This window comes from Leucopleurus acutus, assembly GCF_964270905.1.
Source record: "Leucopleurus acutus genome assembly, chromosome: 13".
Lineage (NCBI taxonomy): Eukaryota > Metazoa > Chordata > Mammalia > Artiodactyla > Delphinidae > Leucopleurus > Leucopleurus acutus.
In genome coordinates, this window is record NC_139155.1 from 64,013,726 (window position 1) to 64,026,541 (window position 12,816).

Below are 12,816 nucleotides of genomic sequence, written 5' to 3' on the forward strand. Positions count from 1 at the left end.
TCTCCTCAAAGGCAAGGAGCTGGGGTACTTATGGGATGAAGAGTAAAGCAGCAGGGCAGTCTGAGTGGTGGGGAAAGGTGATTGGAAAAAGGTCTTATGACTGTTGTTTTGTACAGGTGTAACTAAGCTACAGGCCTCTGCATGTTCAAAAAGTCACTGAGGACTTCCCTGGTGGCACAGTGGTTGGGAATCCACCTGCCAATGCAGGGGACACAGGTTCAATCCCTGGTCCAGGAAGATCCCACACGCCATGGAGCAGCTAAGCCCACTCGCCACAACTGCTGACCCTGTGCTCTAGAGCCTGCGTGCCACAACTGCTGAAGCCTGTGCACCTAGAGCCCATCCTCTGCAACAAGAGAAGCCACCACAATGAGAAGCATGCACAGCACAACGAAGAGTGGCCCCCGCTCGCCACAACTAGAGAAAGCCTGCATGTAGCAACAAAGACCCAAAGCAGCCAAAAATAAATAAAATAAAATAAATAAATTTAAGAAAAAAGAACTAAAGATTGTACCTCACCAAGTATATAACGTGTTAGCATAGAAGTAAAATGTATTAAAAAAAAACTTTTTTTAAAGAAAGAAAGAAATGTCATAAAAAAAAAAAGTTGCCGAGCAGACACTCATGCAGGCCCCCTTGGAGGGTGGCTGGTCTTATCCAGTCATAACCATCTCAGCTCAAACTAGACACTGCTGACTCCAAGGTCCTTGAAAACAACTTGGGCAAACACCTTAATGTTTAGGCTCCAGGCCACCTGGAGGGCACGCAGTCTTAAAATGGCCTTGATGAGTGATGGCAAGTGGAATAGATTTGACTGATTATACACAGGTTCAGCCCACTGCCCATTTTTGATTGTTTCTCAACCTTGAGGAAGATGGACAATGGCCACTCTGGCCACTTCCTGCTGATAAGGGGTGTAGACCTAACAGGGGCTTGAGGAATGACACTGTTAAGCACTCATTTGAGAATATTCTCTTGTCTGGTTTCAAGTTAACATTTGATCCCAGTAAACATATCACCCTCAGGCCAACTGTTAAGGCATTCATAGACCCAAAATTGGTCATTAAAACCAGACAGGGGAATTCCCTGGCATCCAGTGGTGAAGACTCAGTGCTTCCGCTGCAGTGGGTGTGGGTCTGACCCCTGGTCAGGGAACTAAGATCCTGCATGACCCGCGCTGTGGCCAAAGAAAAAAATAACCACAAAGTGCACCCTAAGGGGGCACACAGAATGTCAGATATATTGTTGAAATTTAGGCTCTTACTGGGACTTCCTTGGTGGCGCAGTAGTTAAGAATCCACCTGCTGGTGCAGGGGACACAGGTTCAATCCTTGGTCCAGGACGATCCTACATGCTACAGAGCAACTAAGCCTGTGTGCCACCACTGAGCCTGCACTCTAGAGCCTGCAAGCCACAACTACTGAGCCCATGTACCTAGAGCCCATACTCCGCAACAAGAGAATCTACCGCAATGAGAAGCCCGCACACCGCAACGAAGAGTAGTCCCCGCTCGCCACAACAAGAGAAAGCCCGTGTGCAGCAAAGACCCAACACAGCCAAAAATAAAAAATAATTAATTAATTAATTTCAAAAATTTAGGCTCTTACTTATAGAGATTTTAGGGAATTCCTGGTGATCCAGTGGTTAGGACTCCACGCTTTCACTGCTATGAGCATGGGTTCAATCCTTGGTGGCTCAACTAAGACCCCACAAGCTGCACAGCACGGCCAAAGAAAAAAATTACACACACACATATATATATACACACGGATATATATCTACACACACACACACACACACACACACACACACATATATACACACACACATATGGGTTTTATCTAGGACACTCAGGCAGGGATCAGTGTCTTACCTTTTTACATGTTGGAGAATCTGGATCTTTATTTGTTTGGCTGAAACACTTAGGAATTAAATATGGAAGGGACTTAAGCTGGGGAAATAAGAACCATTTCTACAATATCCTAATCAAGTATGACCTTGACGGAGGCTACACACACCAGGGCTATTTATTTTTATCTGAGGACACAGGGAGAGAACCGTCAAGGAAAGATGGGACAGGTGATGAGCCTAATCTGATATGTTATCTCTGAAGTCAAGGAAGTTAGGGATGGTTGAAAAATGAGTGACAGTCACAGTCAAGGGGTCAGCATGATCAAATACAGAAAGAAGTTTTGGATGACAAATTCAACAGCTAGAGAGATGACCTGTTTTTGCCAAAGTTTGAGAAATCCGAATCATTAAATTGTCTTTCCAAGCCTGGGAGGTTAGAAACAAAGAAAGCATCACAAGAGAAAAGAACAGTCATTCTGGCAACTAGCAAGATATTTAAATTGCCTTCTGGAAGAGGTAAAACTGTCACTGTATGCAGATGACATGATACTATATATAGAAAACCCTAAGAACTCCACACAAAAACTACTAGAACTGATAAGTGAATTCAACAAAGTAGCAATATTTCTTTATACTAACAATGAAATATCAGAAATGTAAAAAAAGAAAAATACCTTTTAAAATCGCACCAAAAAAAAAAAAAAAAACCTAGGAATAAACCTGACCAAGGAGGTGAAAGACTTATACACTGAGAACTATAAAACATTAATAAAGGAAATTAAAGAGGATTCAAAGAAATGGAAAGATACTGCATGCTCTTGGATTGGAATAATTAATATTGTTAAAATGGCAATACTACCCAAAGCAAACTACAGATTTAACACGATCCCTATCAAATTACCCATGATATTTTTCACAAAACTAGAACAAATAATCCAAAAATTTATATGGAACCATAAAAGGCCCAGAATTGCCAAAGCAATCCTAAGGGGGAAAAAAAAAAAGCTGCAGGAGGTATAACCCTCCCAGATGTCAGACAATACTACAAAGTTACAGTAATCAAAAGTGTGGTATTGGTACAAAAACAGACATACAGATCAATGGAACAGAATAGAGAGCCCAGAAATATACCCACACACCTATGGTCAATTAAACTTTGACAAAGGAGGCAAGAATATAAAATGAGAAAAAGTCTCTTCAGAAAGTTGTGCTGGGAAAGTTGGACAGCCACATGTAAATCAACAAAGTTAGAACACTCCCTTACACCATGCACAAAAATAAACTCAAAATGGCTTAAAGACTTAAACATAAGATGTGACACCATCAAAGTCCTAGAAGAGAACATAGGCAAAACATTCTCTGACACGAATCATACCAGTGTTTCCTTAAGTCAGTCTCCCAAGGCAATAGAAATAAAAGCAAAAATAAACAAATGGGACCTAATCAAACTTACAAGCTTTTGCACAGCAAAGGAAACCATAAACAAAATGAAAAGACAACCTACAGAATGGTAGAAAATATTTGCAAACGGTGCAACCGACTAGGGCTTAATTTCCAAAATATACAAACAGCTCATGCAGCTCAATAACAAAAAAACAAAGCAACCCAATAGAAAAATGGGCAGAAGACCTAAATAGACATGTCTCCAAAGAATACATCCAGATGGCCAATAGGCACATGAAAAGATGCTCAACATCGCTAATTATTAGAGAAATGCAAATCAAAACTACACTGAGGTACCACCTCACATCGGTCAGAATGGCCATCATTAAAACGTCTATAAATAACAAATGCTGGAGAGGGTGTGGAGAAAAGGGAACCTTCCTACACTGTTGGTGGGAATGTAAGTTGGTGCAGCCACTATGGAAAACAGTATGGAAGTGCCTCAAAAAACTAAAAATATATTTACCATATGATCCAGTAATCCCACTCCTGGGCATATATCTGGAGAAAATCATAATTTGAAAAGATACATGCACCCCAATGTTCATTGCAGCACTATTCACAATAGCCAAGACACAGAAACAACCTAAATGTCCATCAACAGATGAATGGATAAAGAGGATGTGGTATATTTATACAATGGAATATGATTCAGCCATAAAAAAGAATGAAATAATGCCATCTGCAGCAACGTGGATGCAACCAGAGATTATCATACTAAGTGAAATCAGAAAGACAAATACCATATAATATCACTTATATGTAGAATCTAAAATATGGCACAAATGAACCAATCTACAAAACAGAAACAGACTCACAGACATAGAGAACAGACTTGTGGTTGCCAAGGGGAAGGGGGTTGGGAGAGGGATAGACTGGGAGCTTGTGATGAGCAGATGCAAACTATTATGTATAGGATGGATAAATAACAAGGTCCTAATATATAGCACAGGGAACTATATCCAAACTCGCGGGATAAACCATAATGGAAAAGAATATAAAAAAGAATATATATATGTGTATAACTGAGTTACTTTGCTGTACAGCAGAAATTAACACAACATTGTAAACCAACGATACTTCAATTAAAAAAAATTGCCTTCTAAAGAGTTTCACTTTACCAAAGTCAGCTCTGCATCAATCCCTACACCTTCATTTCTTGCTCACAGCATTTTTTTTTTTTTTTTCCTGGTACGCGGGTCTCTCACTGTTGTGGCCTCTCCCGTTGCGGAGCACAGGCTCCGGACGCGCAGGCTCAGCGGCCATGGCTCACGGGCCCAGCCGCTCTGCGGCATGTGGGATCTTCCCGGACGGGGGCACGAACCCGTGGATCCTGCATCGGCAGGCAGACTCTCAACCACTGCGCCACCAGGGAAGCCTGCTCACAGCATTTTTAAAAAACTAAATTTATTTATTTAATTTTTGGCTGCTTGGGTCTTCGTTGCTGCACGGGCTTTCTCTAGTTGTGGCGAGCGGGGGCTACCCTTCATTGCGGTGCACAGGCTTCTCATTGTGGTGGCTTCTCCTGCTGCAGAGCATGGGCTCTAGGCTCACGGGGTTAAGTAGTTATGGCACACAGGCTCAGTAGTTGTGGCTCGCGGGCTCTAGAGCACAGGCTCAGTAGTTGTGGTGCATGGGCTTAGTTGCTCCGCGGCATGTGGGATATTCCCGGACCAGGGCTCGAACCCCTGTCCCCTGCATTGGCAGGCATATTCTTAACCACTGTGCCACCAGGGAAGCCCTAAACAACTTCTTTTTGAGAACCAACTTAAGATGGCTAGGGAGTCATTTGCCAGCCCAGAGATGTCTGTGTCCCTTCAACTTCACCGAGGAAGGGGTCATGAGGACAACTACCCAAGGTCCAGTCCAAGAAGGATGGAGCTGGTCTTCAGGATGGTTATCCTTCCAAGACTTCAGTCTAAAGGGTCATGGTCTCCCCCTTTAAGAACTTCCTAGGGAATTCCCCGGCAGTCCAGTGGTTAGGACTCGGCGCTTTCACTACTGTGGGCCCGGGTTCCATACCTGGTCAGGGAACTAAGATCCTGAAAGCCACTTGGTGCAGCCAAAAAAATCCAAAAAAACAAAAACCACAAACAAAAAAGAACTTCCTAAAGGGGTTTTGCTACAACATAGAAGTTGGGGATCCAAGTGGGACCTAACCCGGTCATCACCAGGAGCCCCCGTGGTTGTTTCTTGGTGGGAACAGCAACACTGGCGAGAGCTTCCCTCCATCAAGGAGCAGCTTCTGTCCTTGTGAGTTCAAAACCTGAGTGTCTAACAGAGGGCTGACAACTCTGTGCTCTTTTCTTGGACACCTTACCTCCCCCTTCAACCAGGAAATTCCATCAAAGCTGTATTCTGGTTTCGGGCGTCCTTTGTTGGACTGGCCATCAGACTATCATCCACATTCTGGGGGCTCCCTCATTTAGGTGAGGGTCCCTCAAACCTGTGGTCAGGATTTCTCCCAATCTTGAGGGGAGATTGTTAAATCCCGGAGGAAGTGCTGTCCAGCAGTACTTGTGTTTAACTCTTGTATCTTGTATTTGAAAGCAGACAACTCGGGATTCAAAACCCAGGTTATGCAAAAAAACAAAAAGTCCTTCAAATCCAATAGGGTAAACCAACAAATCTCTGCACAAAGTAGTGAGCAGTGTTAGGATCTAGAGATGAGTATCTCCTACAATTTGATTCATTGCTCTGAAGTGGTGTACAAACTGATATCCACCTGTGCCTGGTTTCTGGACTGGTAAAGGTGGAGTCTTATAAGGTGACCAGCAGGGGTGTATTAAGTCATATTCCAGGAAGGCAGGGGTTGAATTCCACACTTTGCCGGCTCCTTTCATAAGAAGGGCTTTAAGTTTGGAATTTTTGCTCCGGGACAGAGCCTAACCCGTAGAGGTGCAGCCTCCTGCCCACACACACCCCACACCTCCAGACTCACCTCCTGCAGGATATCTTTCCCAGTGGCTGCAGGCTGTTCTCTTTGGGGGCTGAGAGGCTGCTCTTGTGATGCTTCAATGTCCATTCATCCAGGTGTAAAGATAACCCTGGTATTTAGTTTGTAAATCTCGTACAGAAAGGTATGCTCCATCTGAGAGTCTAGCAGCTGGAGAAAAGGCTTTTTGAAGGTTTCTCCTGACACCCCAGTTACTAACAGTCTCAGAAGAAAGTTTAGAAAACTGGGTATTTAAAACTGAGTAAGTGGCCCCCGCGTCCATCACAAAGTCAAGTTGATTTCCAACCGTCATGGTCACTGGGGCTCTGTGTGGGACATAGTGATGGACTCAGTGGGATTTAAAGGGTTCCCCAGGGCCCCGTCATTCGTGGTCACCGTCATGCTTAGCTCAGGCAGCTGATGCGCCACCTGTTTACCTTCTTCAAGAGTCTGATTTAGGGGCTTCCCTGGTGGCACAGTGGTTAAGAATCTGCCTGCCAATGCAGAGAACACGGGTTCTATCCCTGGTCGGGGAAGATCCCACATGCCATGGAGCAACTGAGCCCGTGCGCCACAACTACTGAGACAGTGCTCTAGGGCCCATGTGCTGCAACTACTGAGCCCGCGCGCCTAGAGCCCATGCTCCGCAACAAGAGAAGCCACTGCAATGAGAAGCCCGTGCACCGCAACAAACAGTAGCCCCCGTTGGCCGCAACTAGAGAAAAGCCCCCCGCGCAGCAACGAAGACCCAACACAGCCTAAAAAAAAAAAAAAAGGCTGATTTAGGGCGGGACTCTCTTTTAGGACGTGTTCCTGCTCTTTGCAATATGCACATTGGCAGGATCCTGCTATCAGGTGTCCCCTTCAAGTGGAAGCTTAGGCCGCTTACCTCCTTGGTTTGGTCCGGCTCTTCCCTGGGTTCAGTCAGCTGCCAGCAGAGTGTCCCGATTCATTCTTCGTTGTTCCCTTTTCTCCTGAACCTGGTCTCTGCCATTAAGAGCTTTGAAGGCAACTTAACAAGTTGAAAGGTAGGTGTTCCTAAAGCCCCCCGACTTTTCGAAGTTTCTTCTGTATGTCAGGGGCCGCTCTGGCCAATGAGAATCACACTGACCACCTTTGAATTCTTTGGGGCCTCAGGGTCTGCATCTGTATTGCCTGGAGGCTTTACAGACACTGCCTAGAAATTTTGAAGCCTCCTCATTTGATTTCTGTCTTACCTCCTCTGCTTTAGTAAGGCTTCCTTGTCTTGGCCCCTTCTTCACAATCCTGCAAGAATGCAATCTCCATAATGTTTGAGTTTCACCCATCCCCAGCACTCACATCCCAATTAGGATCTGCTGTTGGCAAAGCCACGCTCGCTGCAGGCTGCACGGGGCACCAGGGGTTCCTTCGTGAAGCTGATCTGCCTCCTCCCAGGCTCCACCCAGCATCTCTCGAAGGTTTTCTGAGGTGAGGAGGGTAGTTAATGAATTTCAAGCATCTGCCCAGGTCTGGCTGCAGGTTGCAAGGATCGATGAAAGATTTTCTGTTCTCTTTGGTCATCTCTCTAAGTTGGCATATTGTTCTTCCAATTAAATAAATAAGAAGTTGGACTTCCCTGGCAGTCCAGTGGTTAAGACTCTAGGCTTCCAAAGCAGAGGGTGCAGGTTCCATCCTGATCAGGGAACTAAGATCCCACATGCTGCGTGGTACAGCTGAAAAAATAAAATTAATTAATTAAAAAAAAAAAGCTGAAGTTGAAGGAGGGGCGTGGACCCGGATCCCTCCCATCCCATCGCTGTCCACTCTCAGCTTTCACACTCCCAGCGGGGACTCCCCTTAACCAATGCTGCCTGGCCTGAGTTTAGGCAGCTCCCTGGCCAAGTCGAGTGCCCTGGAGGGTAGGAGATGGGGAGACCGAGACCATTCCTATTTCTCAATCCCCAGACCCGAAGGGTAGGGAGGGGGTAGCCTGAGGCTCAGGCGGTGGTAGGTAAAGAGCAGCAGCAAGTCATCCTCCTCATCAGAATCAAGCAAGAGGGGTTCCTTGGCCTCCTTTCCCGCTGAGTCACAACTTGACATCTTGGCACAGGCTTATTCTGTTTTTGTTTTTTTTTTGGCGGTACGCGGGCCTCTCACTGTTGTGGCCTCTCCCGTTGCAGAGCACAGGCTCCGGACGCGCAGGCTCAGTGGCCATGGGTCACGGGCCCAGCCGCTCCACGGCATGTGGGATCTTCCTGGACCAGGGCACGAACCCGTGTCCCCTGCATTGGCAGGCGGACTCTCAACCACTGCGCCACCAGGGAAGCCCGGCACAGGCTTATTCTGATACAGTAACATCAAAGACTGTACAGAAGCGATTTCATCCCATTTTTCTTCCCGTTTACAAAATAAATCAAGTCGCAAATTTGTATTGTAACTTAAGGATCCATTTTCAGACCATTTTGCTCCGGAGTCTAAAGGAAATGGTGGCCACACAGTGTTACCATCTTTTTCTTATGGATTTACACCTGAAAAACCAACCAATTTTGGAGAATGCAGCCTGAGGGCTGCAAGGGGGAATTGAATTAACACTTCCCATTTTGAAGGGGATTGTTTCCAGGTGGTCACAGCAGCAAAATCTCCCTATGGGTCCTTATTCAATCCCCAGTAGCCAACTCTTAACAATTAAGACAATCATAGACAAAACAAACCAGAACAAACAAGACCAAAACCCAGAGCCCCAGCCTCTAAACCTGGCCTGCGGTACCTCAGCAACCGCAAACCTTGTGTCCTCTGTCAGCATCCCGCCAAGTGGGCCTCCAACCTGGATGGATTGCCAGGCAATCTAGGCACATGTGCGATTCTGTAATGAGGTTACTCACCCAAAAGTGTCTTCCAAACCCAAACCCCCAAACTGTCACTTTGCTGCAAAACAGAACTAAGAGAGGAAGTTTTCAGCACCTCTCCAGGGAAATCCGAGGACGGTCCTGGGACAGACGGACCAGGCCGCTGCCCAGACCCGGCCACAGCCTCTCAGTACCAGCCTTGGACGAGCCACAGGCAAAAAGTCGTCCGGACTTACCTCCTGACTGGCCGCTAAGTTAGTTTCCCGACCAGGCTCGTCTTGCCCGACATACAGCAAGGAAAATGCTGAGCCGCCAAGGTTTGCAGCTCCATGAAGAGCACTAGCTGCAGAGCTGCCTCCCCGAAGGCCAGGGCCTGGGGCACTTGTGGGTTGAAGGAGCAGGGCAGTCCGAGGCTTGGGGAAAGGTGATGGGGGAAAGGTCAGGCGCAGGCGCGGTGGAGGGTGGGTGGTCCCATCCAGGCTTAACCATATCAGCTCGAACTAGACGCAGCTGACTCCAGGCTCCTGGAAAACAACTTGGGCAAACACCTTATTTAGGCTCCGTGCCACCTGGAGGACATGTATGTCTTAAACCCACCTTGACCAGGGACGGCAGGTGGAACGAACTTGGCTGATTATCCATGGGCTCAGGTCTCCATCCTGACTTAAGGGGGAACAGAGCTAGTATTTTACTGTCGGGCGAAATGCTGACTCTTGGCCACAACGGATTTTTATCCTGTTAATGAACTATCTTTGTAGGCCTAGTTTGCTAGGTCTTTGAAAAATCAGGGCTGGATGCAGAATTAAGCCACACCTCAGCACGTCCCAGAAATGACTGTACGGGTTTCTTTCCTGTGGCGGAGATACAGCTGGATTATGAGGAGGTTTTCTATCATCCCATCATCTTTGTAACACTGGGATGAACCCCATTCGTCAACAGTGTGTTAACGTTTAGGATGGGTGGACTTGGGGTGCAGCCGGCAGGACTACCCAGCAGTGAGCCTGAGACGTCACTCTGGTTTTCCCTGGAAATAACCCCCCGTGATGGGGGCTTTGTCCTGCTCCAAAGCGGGAAGGGGCCCAACCTCAGTAGCTCGCAGTGGCTGCGTTCCTCCTGCGGGGCTGGTCTCCAGCAAGCTCAAAAAAAAAAAAAGAAGAAATGAAGACTGAAGTGGGGATGGGGGCTGGGACGGAACCCACAAGGACCCCCTAATATATGCACCAGATGCTACTGATTTCTAGGTGATGGTTTAGGACTGACTGTTCATGTTCTGAATTATTAAAACAACAGACACATTACTTTTGATATCAGTACAAAAAGCAATTTCCACTGTGAACGAGAAACTACAGGGTCCATAGTTCTTCCCGCAGCACTGCTCTGGGGTGACACTGTTCTTTCCTATCCAATGTCATGATGACAGACATAGGAGGGGGTGGGGGGCACCAGCCAGGCCACCTCCACGGGCTCCTGGACATTTCGCCTGCAGGCAGGTTGTGGCAGAGCCTGAAGAGGACGGGAGGGCAGCAGGCCCACCCCAGCAGTGGAGGACACCTTCCCAAGTCCAGCAGTCACGGCGTCTGGGTGCTAGTCAGGGTCAGGGTCAGGGTCATGGTCAGGGCAAGGCTCCGAGAGACCCAAATTAGGGTTGGGGTTCAGGATGGGCTGGGAGTGGGGAATTGGGGCCAGGGTTCAGGTGATTAGGGGTGAGCAGCGGCCACCACGTGTGTGCAGAGCCGGCAGGGGGACCCAGCCAATCCCCAAGTCCTGCAGCCCCCCTTGTTACTAGACTGAGGCCCACGGATATGTAGCCCCATCTCACGCCTCCCAGAGGTTAAAGCAAATTCGGGGCCAGGATCATTTGGTCACAAAGGCCAACTAGTGCCCTTTTCAAAGGAAAAAAGCACTCAGGACAACGTCCAGGAGAGACCAGGCACTGGCTCCCAGGTGTCCCCCTCCCCCACGGAGCCCCACTTAATTTTCAGCAACTACGTGTGACTGGGAGCAAAGGGCTGCCCACCAGGGAAGCCCCCCAGCCTCAGTTTTTACTGGGAGTCAACTACATGGGCTGCAACACCCATGCCACTGACCTCCGTCTCTCAGACTCCAGGCCCCAAACCCACACCCCAGAGCAAAACACGTGTTCACAATAAATCACATTCTTAGGATAAACGTGTCTAACTGGTCCATGGCCCAAGGCCTCAGGCTCGTACTGACAGTATTGCCTGGAGCTTCCTGGAGGAGGGGGCCCGCAGCATGAGTACCTCCTACGGGATATAGGACACATTGAAGGACCTATAGAGGATACAGGGTACCTCTGAGTTATATTGTGAGAGTGCACACACACGCACATACACACACACCCCACTGCAAGGGAGAAAGAGAATCTGGAACACAGGCCTGCGATTTGGTTCGATCAGAATTTCAAAATTTAATACACAGTTAAGGATTTGGACCACGAAAAAGGCACTAAGTAGCTTTTGCCCCTGCTTATACTGGCTCTGGATTCACTTTAATTGGCCAGCATATCTCAGTGCCCTCAAACTGGGCCCCCAAAAGAATAATCTATTCCACGAGGTGCACCAGCCTCTCAGGAATGGCCATGCCCCGTCCACCCTCACAGCATCGCATTCCTGGGCAGGACCTCCGCCCTCCCCTCGCTCCGCCATCTGTGGCTTGGACAGTGGCCTGCTCTCACTCAGTGGCTACTTTAGGGGAGGGAGGCCAATTATTAAACAACCAGGCAGGGTTCAAGGGCTTTACACTGTGCTGAGCGCTCGCGGGGTGGGGGTGGGGGGGTCCAGTCAACCTTTATTTATGAAAACATGCATCCAGCCAGGTTTGGCCCCCAGACTGTAGGTTGCCAATTCCCCCTCTGGATCGTGGTACAGAGTTGAGGTAGAGAAGGGAAAGTATGGCAGATGAAGTGGAATGGGGACCGGCCTCAAGGATGCCTGGGAAGAAGGGCTCTCGGCACACACATGTCATCATTTCTCAGAGAAGCACCTACAGATTCTGAGGCTGCACGGCATCCTTTGCCGAGGAACCACTACTCTTATCGAGGCCCTAGGTGACCTGGAATTATTGAGGAGCATCCCAAGACCTGGTCCTCTCATCCCAAAGCACCAAACCTTCCCACCAAGGAAAGCCCCCAGTTCAGAATGTCCATGGCTGCCCCCACCTGGTCTCGGCACATTGTGACCTGGGCTTCCCCAGGGGTCAGAGCTCAGAAGGAAAAATGCACCTTACTCTTCCAGGGTCTGGCTCCCGCTCCTCTGGGACCACCCATTATCAAGATAGAAGCCTTAATTGGAATAAAATTAAAACTTTGCAGGACTTCCCTGGTGGCGCAGTGGTTAAGACTCCCCACTCCCAATGCAGGGGGCCCCAGTTCGATCCCTGGGCCGGGAACTAGGTCCCACATGCATGTCACAGCTAAGACCCGGTGCAACCGGGTCACGTGCCGCAACTGAGGAGCCCACATGCCGCAGCTAAGACCCGGTGCAACCAAATAAATAAATATTAAAACAAAAGCAGGGACTTCCCTTATGGTGCAGTGGTTAAGAATCCACCTGCCAATGCAGGGGACACAGGTTCGAGCCCTGGTCAGGGAAGATCCCACATGCCATGGAGCAACTAAGCCCGTGAGCCACAGCTACTGAGCCCATGTGCCACAACTACTGAAGCCTGCACACCTAGAGCCTGTGCTCTGCAACAAGAGAAGCCACTGCAATGAGAAGTTCGCTCACTGCAACGAAGAGTAGCCCCCACTCACCACAACTA